At 39.8% G+C, this 10,633-nt stretch overlaps 1 pseudogene; it reads left to right on the forward strand.

Annotated features, from left to right (window-relative positions):
- The first annotated feature begins 786 nt into the window (after positions 1–786).
- LOC140235314 (uncharacterized) lies at positions 787–9,527 on the forward strand (annotated as a pseudogene).
- Positions 9,528–10,633: the final 1,106 nt, after the last annotated feature.

The raw sequence follows: 10,633 nt of genomic DNA on the forward strand, positions 1-10,633 counted from the left end.
GTGTATGTATAAAGTCTAGTGAGGTAGAGCTTAGGGGGAGGGTGTGGGAGGTCGATTTCCCTCCCACTCGACGGAGCTTTTGCGTTATTAGAATTGAAATAAAGCGATCTAAAGCACACTTTTTGTGGAAAATTCGGAAATTATAATTCCCCAAAGTGTACTAAGTCTATAGAGGGGACCAAGCAATGGGAGGGTGGCAAGATACGTCTCCCATATTCGAGGGAACTTTTTTTTTCTGTTTTAGAACTGAAATTCAACAATCTGGTGCACAATTTTGTTGGAATATCTGGAAATTTGTCAGTCAGAGAAGGTGGGAGGGAATAAGCCCTATTCCCTCTTCCTATACACGAGGGAGATTCTGTACTTTCTGATTGCATTTAAACGTTTTGGTGCACACATTTTGTGGCATAGTATCTGGAAAACTGTCTATAGAAGTTCAAAGTGTAGCCACAGTCTACTTGTATGCATGGGGGCGGGGGGGGGGGGGGACAGGCGAGCAGGGAGAAGGCGTGGGCGAGTGCTATCACCACCCTTTCCGTACGAGGGAGCTTTTGCCTTTTTAAAGTTGAAATTGAGATATCTCGTATACGCATATTTGATGGAATATTTGGGAAATTAAAAAAAAAACTGATCTGTGATGGGGAAGTGAGCGAGGAAAGGATTGATTAAGATGGGATATTCCCTTGTACATGAAGGAACTTTCGAGTTTTCGGAATAAAATAATTTGTGCACTCAAAATTATTCAGAATGTTTTGTAAATCTGAAAAGTGTACGAAGGTTTGGGAAATGGGCACAGAGGGGAGGATGAGGGAGAGGGTATCCCCCTCCCAAGCACGAGAGATTTTGCATTTCTTTAGATTGAAATTCAGCAATCTAGTAAACACTTTGGATAAGATATTTAGACAAAACGCAAGAAAATTTTCCTAATTTCTGAAATTATTGGGGGACAAAATGACATGTTTGCCCCCCCCCCCTCCCCGTCCTCCAGGATCGACGTCCCTGCATACGAATGGGCTTTTGCATTCTTAGAGTACAGATACAAATGAAAGTTTGATGGAAAATTCGGAAAGTTGTCAATCCCCAGGGTGTACTAAAGTTTTTAATGGGAAACAAAACGGGGAAAGGGTTGATTGAAAGAAGATATCCCCTCCCACCCGCGGTGGATTTTTTTGTGTTTGTAACTGAAGTGAGAGACCTGGTGCACACTTTACATAAGATAAAACATTTGGGAATCTGTCAATCTAAAAAGAAAAAAGGAAAAGGACCGAAAGGGGAGGGGGTATCCCTCTCCCACGCGAGGTTTTTTTTTTCGCATTTTCAGAATTGCAATTCTGCAATGTGGTGCACACTTTGGATAAGATATTTGGACAGTTTTCTATTAAAAAACAAACGCAAGAAAATTTTCGTCATTTCGGGAATCATTGGAGATCAAAATGATATGTTTGCCCCTCCCCCTCCCCGTCTGCGCCTCCACGCCCCTGCACAGAGGGTGCCTTTGCATTTTTAGAATTCAGATGAAAATATCTCGTAAACACATTTATGAGTTAATCTGGGAAAATTTCAATCCCAGAAGTGTATACTGTTTTTTTTTTTTTTTTTTTTTTTTTGGGGGGGGGGACCCTCCGTTAATTGAAAGTATCTAGATATCTCCTCCCACCCAAGGAACTTGTGCATTTTTTAAACTGAAGTAACAGACCTGGTGCACACTTTAGATGAAACATTTTAAAATCTGGCAATCTAAAGTGTATTAAGTAGAAAGGACTGAAAGGGGAGGGTATGGGAGGGAGTAGTCCTATCCCCCTCTTACGCGAGGGAGATTATGTATTTTCAGAATTGAAATTCAGCCATCTTTGGGTGAAATATTTAGACAGTTTTCTATCAAAAAAGTAAGAACATTTCCACATCTCGGGAGTTACGAGGAGGAGCAAAATGATATGTTTGTCCCCAATACATTTATGGGGGAATCACCCCCCCCCCCCATCGACGCCTCTGCATATGAGGGAGCTTTTGTAAGTGAAAGATCTGCTGCACACTCTTTGATCAATTATTAGGAAATATACGTCAATCTCAAAAGTGTACAAAGTCTATCGAAATTGATCCAGTATAGCGAAGCTTTTGCATGTTTATGATTGCAATTCAACGATCTGGTGCATTATAGTTCTGGCAGTATTTGGACAATTTTCCATAAAGAAAGTTCGAGATTTGTCCTCATCTCGGGGATTGCTTGGGGGACAAATGATTTGTCTACCCCAACACTTCCGTAGGGGCGGGGCAAATGCCCCTTTGCCCCCCCCCCCCCCCAGATAGATTCGACGCCCCTGATCATCCCTGGGTATGCCCATAGATGTATCCTGACTGAGTCATCACAGTCATCATCGTTTCTCAGGAATGATTCAGGAAATGGAGGGGGGTTCAATTTATGCCAGTGTAGTTTTTGTTATCGTTTGTTTGTTTGTTTTCGTACATATTTTGCAGATGGTCCCGATTTGCTCGCGTCATAGCATGTTTACATGCAGGCCTATACTATTTGACGTTGCCAACGTCTTGACCATACCTTACAGTGTATGTTGATATTACTTTTACTTATTACGAGCGAGCGCTTGAGAAAATTATGTATACATTACCCTACAAGATAGAATACTGTTCAGCTATGCCACCTGTCTGAAGGCGGGCGTACGAACGTCATGCAATATGCCAAAATTGATACAATCACATTTCTGCTTCCTCCATTTTCTCCCTCAAATTTCAGGGGGGGGGGATGATTGTACAGGCCATCCTCCCTCCTCCATTTCGGGGGGGGGGGGGGGGAATCATCCCCATCCCCCCCCCCCCGGGATTTACGCCTATGCTTGAAAGTCTTGAAGAAAAATAAATGATAATATAGTAAGCTGCACCGTGTGCATGAGATTCACATTTAATAGCGCCCTCTAAAGACAGATTTTCAGTCTGCAGAAGAGGCAAAAAGAGTAAGAGCATCACAACAAACTGCATCAATCACTGAGCCAAGGTCAGAAATGCATGTTAGCAGATTACTAACAATAATCACGATTATATTAGGTGCCCTATGTGATTGTTAGCAAGCTGTTTTAGGGTAGAGACAAAGGACAGTTGTATACATAATCAATACGTTAAAACAGTCATTGCTTGCCGCCGCCGCCGTCGCCGCACCCCTCCCACATTTCTATTAGAGTGATATTCTTCTCACATAGCAGGTACACGTTATTCCAACGTTTGAAATGGATGTTTGGGTTGGCTTTTGGTTACCGTTGATCTCACAACGTTGCGAAACTAACGTATGATTATTAGTCGAAGGGTTAAAGGTTGCAGTAACGTATACTAATCTTAGGTTAATTTTGGTGCTTTAAAAAACGAGTAAAGGAGGAGCGTTAAAATCTGGGTAGCGCTGGAACTGTCTGGTTAAAAGACCAACATTGTAGAAACGTTATATTTTGGTTAACTTTAAAGCTTCAGGTAAAAATCAAAACACCAAAGTTATAGTAACATAATATTATTATGATGGTAAGCTTGGAATTGGTGCTTGCGAATGATGCAGTCAAAATGTGCTGTTGCAGTAACCTATACATTTAGGTTAACTTGGACACTTTAATGAACAGTTGAAACACCAATGTCGTAGTATGGTACAGTTTGGTTGGCGTTGCAGCAACATTACAGTTTGGTAAGCTCTGCACTACGTATTGTTTACAAAACTAACGTTGTATATACGGTATATATATTGATGAACTTCGAAAATTGGTTTAATAGTTTTAAAGCACCAACGCTATATATAGTCAAGCAGTAGGCTATATTGGTTAGCTTTTGTTCTCGGGTTATAGTTAAAAGGCAAACATTGCAGTAACGCATCACATTTAGGTTAACTTTGGTCCTGAAATAAACGGGTAAACAGTCAGTCCGCAGCACCCGATAATTTGCTCGTACTAGTATTTATTCAACTCGTATGCAAGCCCGCTCGAGGCTTGCATACGTAATGAGCTGCGGAAGGGGATTTTGTCCTTGGGCTTTCGGCAACAAAAATACATCTTGTATTCACAAATTTGGTATCAAATTCAAGGAAAATATGTAAGTTATCGTCACATGTTACTCAAGTTATTGTAAATGAAAAATATCATAGCGTAATTTGAGCTTGAAAAATGATGAAAAAAGTAATTCGTGTATGGAGTATAGTACACGTTCAAGACGTCTAAAGAATACCAAATTTTCAGTTCAGTTCAGTTCAGTTCGTTTATTCATTTCTACGATAAAAACAAACAAACATGCAATGCATACATACATATTAAAATACAAAACATACAATAATTGATTAGAATGTTAATATAACATAATAGATATAACAAATTAACAAAACAACGCACTCAGTTATTTAACTGAGGAATACAGCTTAACTTAAATGTGAAATGAAAAAAGAGAACTTGGAGTAAAGCTTCAGAAGCCTTGTGAGGATGTAAGTTCTCCTAAACCTTCTAATGAGGTATTTTACCGGCATATGTTACAAGTCAGATTAATGAGAAAACACATAAAACACACACACGCGCACACACACAAAATACAAAGATAGATACAAAATAAGAGAGATCAACTTTTCATAAATGATTCACTAATTTGAGGGACTTTTTAAACAATCTTAATGTTTGACATGACTTGATGTTATTTTGTAATGAGTTCCAGATGACAGGAAAGCTAAATCTAACAGATCTTTGAATAAAAGTGGAGTTAACTTTAAACAAATGAAAATCATGACTTTTGCGGGTCTCATAATGACAAGAATCCAGCTTCCATTGGCTGTTGCTATGGGAAGTTGCCATTGCAGCAAGAGTTGCTATCATATCAACTTTTATGAAATGGGGCCCTTGCGTCTTCACCTTGCGTCTCAATGAGAATACATTATCTGGTAGTCCATCTCTTAATCTTTGTATCCATGTAAATACCTTGACAATTTGTTGCTTAATCCGGTCAGGAACCAGTAAAATATACATCGATGTCAGTGCTGGGCCCCATTTAATAAAAGTTGATATGATAGCAACTCTTGCTGCAAAACCTCGAGGTTAAGGGCTCCCGTCTGAACGTAACTATAGAGTCTGGGGAAGATCAGCCTGTCATAGAGACTGGGGAAGATCTCCCAGAAATCCCACCAGTTCCAGCAGCCCGCAAAAAGCGTAAGAATAAGCCATAATAGTTACGTTCAGACGGGATCCCTTAACTTCGAGGTTAGAGCTTGTAGTTAGGGACCGTGAAGACGCACTCGTAGTTAGCATACCTCGAGGTTTGCTCGATGTTTCGAGCCACGAGAAATCTTATGGTCAGCGCTCTAACCACGAGTCGCGGGGGGGGGGGGGGGTCCCACTCGTAGTTAAGCACCGTGTGGACACAAAGAACAACGAACTCGAAGTTAAGAGTGACCTCGCCGTGAACTCCAGCCCCCACAATTTCCCTCTGCTTCCGGGTCAACCTCCCAAACGTACACCACAAATACACTACACGTGCGCCCGAGGTGAAAAACCTATGACGCACATCACAACAGCATCATCTTTTCTTCCCATGCGCTTGATCTCTGAAACTGAACACGTCGAACTCGCTACTGTATTCTATATTCTTCTCCGACGCTAAAACATTGTTTTCGACGAATATCTTCATAAAGCATAAAGTCATCAGTGCAGTGCTATCTCTGCATACCATGACAGAGGAAGCTGGTGCCGCCGGTGGGAAAAAAGAGTACCGGTAAGCGAGTCCGACAGGGTTGGACTAAAGAAGAAATAGACGCCTTGTTAGCAGTGTGGGCTGAAACTTCCGGTTTTGTGGGTTTAACATCGAGTGGGACCCACTCGTAGTTACGGGGGGCAGAAGCTTAACCTCGAGGTTTCGTAACCTCGAGGTTAAGATTCGTCGTGTGGACACACGTCGTAGTTAGGGGGCAAGAGCTAAACCTCGAGGTTTCCTAACCTCGAGGTTAGGGCCTGCCGTCTGAACGTAACTATTATTATGCCCAGCTGACAGAGGCTCAGAAGGAAGAGTTGATTGATTGGTTAAAACAGAACCCGTGCATCTACTCCAAGAGGCTGACTGAGTACAAAGACACACCAAAAAAAGAGAAGCTATGGAAAGACAAAGCCAAAGCGATGGGTTTGGAGGTGGCAGCCCTGCAAACCTTCTACAAATCAAACAGAACCCAACTGAGCCGCCTGAAGAAGAGTGTTGGGAAGTCTGGTGATGGTACAGATGTTCTAGAGGACCTGTCTGCTACTGATCGATGGATCTGGGAAAACTTCTCCTTTCTGAAGGATCACATCGAGACAGTTGAGCGCAGAAACGTCAGCATCCATGACAGAACTGGGAGGGTAGCAGGCGGGACAGCACCAACATCCACAGCTACTGGGTCAGCAGCAGCAGTACCACCTACAGCAGCCTCAAAAATCCAGTCAGACTCTGGGTCAGAGTCACAGTCTACAGACCCCTCCTCTCGATGACACTCCACAGAGAGTGTTGACCTCAAACAAACTCTGATGGAGTACATTTCTGGTTCCAAGAAAGTGGGTCCCTCCCCCTTTGCCAGACATATAGACGAGGGACTCGCTGAGCTTCCCAGCGACATCAGACGCACAACACAGCTGAAGTTGATGGCCGTTCTCTACGAGGGGCAGAAACAGGCTGAAGAGCGCCAGGAGATGCAGCAGCAGGTGCCTAGTACACTGCAGCCTACCTTCCCACAGCAGCAGCAATAGGTCGCCCCCTTCTAGCCACACCCTCAGTCGTACATGGCAAGCCGTTTGTGTAAAAAGTCGATAAACTCTGTTTATCAGTGAAAAACAGTGTTTATCAACTGATAAACACAGTTTTTCTTTGATAAACTGAGTTTATCAACTGACAAACACAGTTTTTCTGATAAACTGTGTTTATCAGCGATAAACTCTGTTTATCAATTGATAAACACAGTTTATCAATTTGATAAACTGAGTTTATCACTTGATAAATTGAGTTTATCAGAAAAATAGTGTTTATCAGTTGATAAACACAGTTTATCAAAGAAAAACTGTGGTTATTAGTTGATAAACACTGTTTATCAGTGAAAAACAGTGTTTATCAACTAATAAACACAGTTTTTCTGACAAACTGTGTTTATCAGCGATAAACTCTGTTTATCAATTGATAAACAGAGTTTATCAATCTGATAAACTGAGTTTATCAGAAAAACAGTGTTTATCAGTTGATAAACACAGTTTATCAAAGAAAAACTCTGTTTGAAAAACTGTTGATAAACACTGTTTTTCACTGATAAACACAGTTTTTCTCTGATAAACTGTGTTTATCAACTGATAAACACTGTTTTTCTGATAAACTCAGTTTATCAGTTGATAAACAGAGTTTATCACTTTTGATAAGCAGAGTTATTTATATCTCCACAAGAGAGGGCGTTTTCACTGTTTGATATGTTCTGCTCGTTGATAATAATCGCAGCGCTAGAGCTTGCAATGTATCGCTGTGCTAGTTAGCTAGCTATTCACAAACTGGGCCGGGCGCGCGCGGCTGCGGGCGCGCGTTGTGTCTGTAATTCTGGCAACGTTTTCGGTAATCGGTATCTGGTGTATAGCACCTCATCGGAGGGGGCAGGAAACACAAGAGCAAGAACATACATGTGCGATAAGTTGGCCTGCGATATAAGGCCATCACTCGTCACACTCGCGTCATATACCTGTCCACTTTTTTTTTTTTTTTTTTTTTTTAATTCAAGTTCCATATTCCACATTCCATATTCAGGTTTCATATTCCATTTGATTTCGGAGTAAAATATGTATAACACAACATTCAATTTTAGACATAATTTCACAAATGTACAAGGACAGTAATATAATGATGTGTAAATATGAGGAACCTACTAAAAAGCAATGCTTGTAGGGTGTAGGTTCCAAAGAAATAATATAAGTGTTTAGTACAACTGTTACATGCTAATTACGAAAAATGACGAAACACAAGCGAAAATCGGTATGTCGAGATTATAATAAACTCTACACGGAATGTACAAAATAGTTTATGATGTTCAAGGTAAAACTCAGGGATTCAATGCTCCATAAGATTGCGCTATTGGTCAAAGAAATGTGGTCAAATGAAGTCACCCGAGCGAGGCATCATTGCGAATAAGAACAGATATATCAAATGGTCACGGCAAGTAAAGGATTTTAAAAAATTGGCTTTTAGATTTTGCTTATTTAAAAGGAACTTAGAGAACTTGATTGCAGCCGAACAGAATCTAACTCATTCCAGAAAGAAGGACCGGTAGAAGTAATTGTCTTAAGGGCTAAAACTGTACGAACGGGGGAAAAGTGATATGATCCACTGTGTCTTGTAGGGTAATTATGAATTTCACTGTTTTTACTTCCCGGCAGCTGCTCTCTTCCCGGCTGGCCCCGCGTACATGTACAGTGCCGTATATAATCACTAGCTGTAGATCTACGTACATGTACGTATTAACAGAGCAGACGGCTCTGCGTATTAAATGCTGCTAGCGCCCACTACCGAGAAGGTTTGAATAACTCTGCTTTTCTCTGATAAACTGAGTTTATCAAGCGATAAACTGAGTTTATCAAGCGATAAACAGAGTTTATCAGAAAAACTGTGTTTATCAGTTGATAAACTCAGTTTATCAAGTGATAAACAGAGTTTATCAGAAAAACTGTGTTTATCAGTTGATAAACAGAGTTTTTCTGATAAACTCTGTTTTTCTCTGATAAACATAGTTTTTCTTGAAAAACAATGTTTATCAGTTGATAAACACAGTTTTTCTGATAAACTGTGTTCATCACTTGATAAACAGTGTTTATCAACTGATAAACACAGTTTTTCTGATAAACTCTGTTTATCACTTGATAAACTGAGTTTATCAACTGATAAGCTCAGTTTTTCGTGTTTATCACTTGATAAACTCAGTTTTTCTTGAAAAACAATGTTTATCAGTTGATAAACACAGTTTTTCTGATAAACTGTGTTTATCAGTTGATAAACTCAGTTTATCAAGTGATAAACAGAGTTTATCAGTGAAAAACAGAGTTTATCGACTTTTTACACAAACGGCTTGCCATAGCCGTACCTTCCCAGCTCCACCAGCAGGCATGACGTCACAGAATCACCAATGGCATCCTCCACCATCCCAGTGGCCAACCCAGATGACAGGACAACAGACCAGTCTCTGGCGCTCCCAGGACCCTCAGTTCATGAGTTCACAGTTCCCTGCCATGTACTCACAACCATCATTGAGATCCTCCGTCCTCATGGACCTGGACACGGGAACAACACGTCCCGTCTCACCCATACCAAGATCATCTACTCCCTTCACCGCTACCAGCTCCTAAGGGTATGCTGCTGCTGCTACTGCCGCTGCTGACAAGACCACTGACTCCCTGAATCTGACTGACATGGTCAACAGAGCCATTACCGCTGCAGGTATCTCCACCAGGCCACCATCTCCTGTGACTCCTCTGGGAACTCCTCCAGGACCGGAAGATGACACCACCAAGAAGTGAATTCAGTGACTTTTTTTTTTTTTTTGTTGACACGGGAGACTTTAAAATTTTTTATGCTACATGTGCTATTGATATTTTGATGTTATAATATTTGTCTGTACATTGTATTATGTATGATAAGACAAAGAAGGATTTTTATTTGTTACAATGATTTGGAAACAGTGATTATAATGTCAACTTTTTTAAATTGACACGGGAGACTTTTGAATTTTTTATGTTACATGTACTATTGATATTTTGATGTTAGAATATTTGTCTGTACATTGTATTATGTATGATAAGACAAAGAAAGAAACATTAACAATAATGTTTGCTTTGAAAGTTGTATATGGGTTATATCAAGTTGGATATATTATCATAATGATTTGGAAACAGTGATTATAATGTTTGCTTTGAAAAGTTTAAATGTATCATATTAAAGTTGGATTCATTACTTTGAAAAAAATTTTAAAAACTGATAAATATTTTGTTTTGTTAAGTTTGATGCTTTGTGTACATAGTGATAACATGTTCCATTTAATAGTAAAAGAGAATATGTTAAATTAAAAAAATGCATTTTATTATAAAATGTAAAAAAAAAATAGAAGATATTAAACTAAAATCATGTGAACAATACAAAATACACACAAATCCCCAAACCAAAAAAATAAAAATAAAAATAAAACAAAAGAAATAGAAATACAGAGTGTCCCATAAAAAAACGCCTGTCACACTTCCGGTCCGAAATGGGCAACAATTTTGATATCATTGGAAAGAGCAACATTTTATCAGTAACTGACCAAAACATCACGAAATATAATTTGGTAGTTTATATTTTATTACACTTTTTGCAAAGGGATGCAAGCAGTAAAATCATGTACTTTTGATAATTTGCCCATAGGTCCTTCAGTTAAGGATTCGTTCAGCCTGATTTTTACCGCTTACAGACCTTTGCAAGAAGTATTATAACACACAAACTAATGAATGTGATTTTGGGATTTTTGGATCAGTTACTAAATGAAGAGTTGGTCTCTTCAATGGTACAAAAAAATACTGCCCATAAACAACCGGAAGTGTACCGGGCGTTTTTTTTTCATGGGACACCCTGTATAAAACATAATGAAATA

This window comes from Diadema setosum, chromosome 11 (genome assembly GCF_964275005.1).
Source record: "Diadema setosum chromosome 11, eeDiaSeto1, whole genome shotgun sequence".
Lineage (NCBI taxonomy): Eukaryota > Metazoa > Echinodermata > Echinoidea > Diadematoida > Diadematidae > Diadema > Diadema setosum.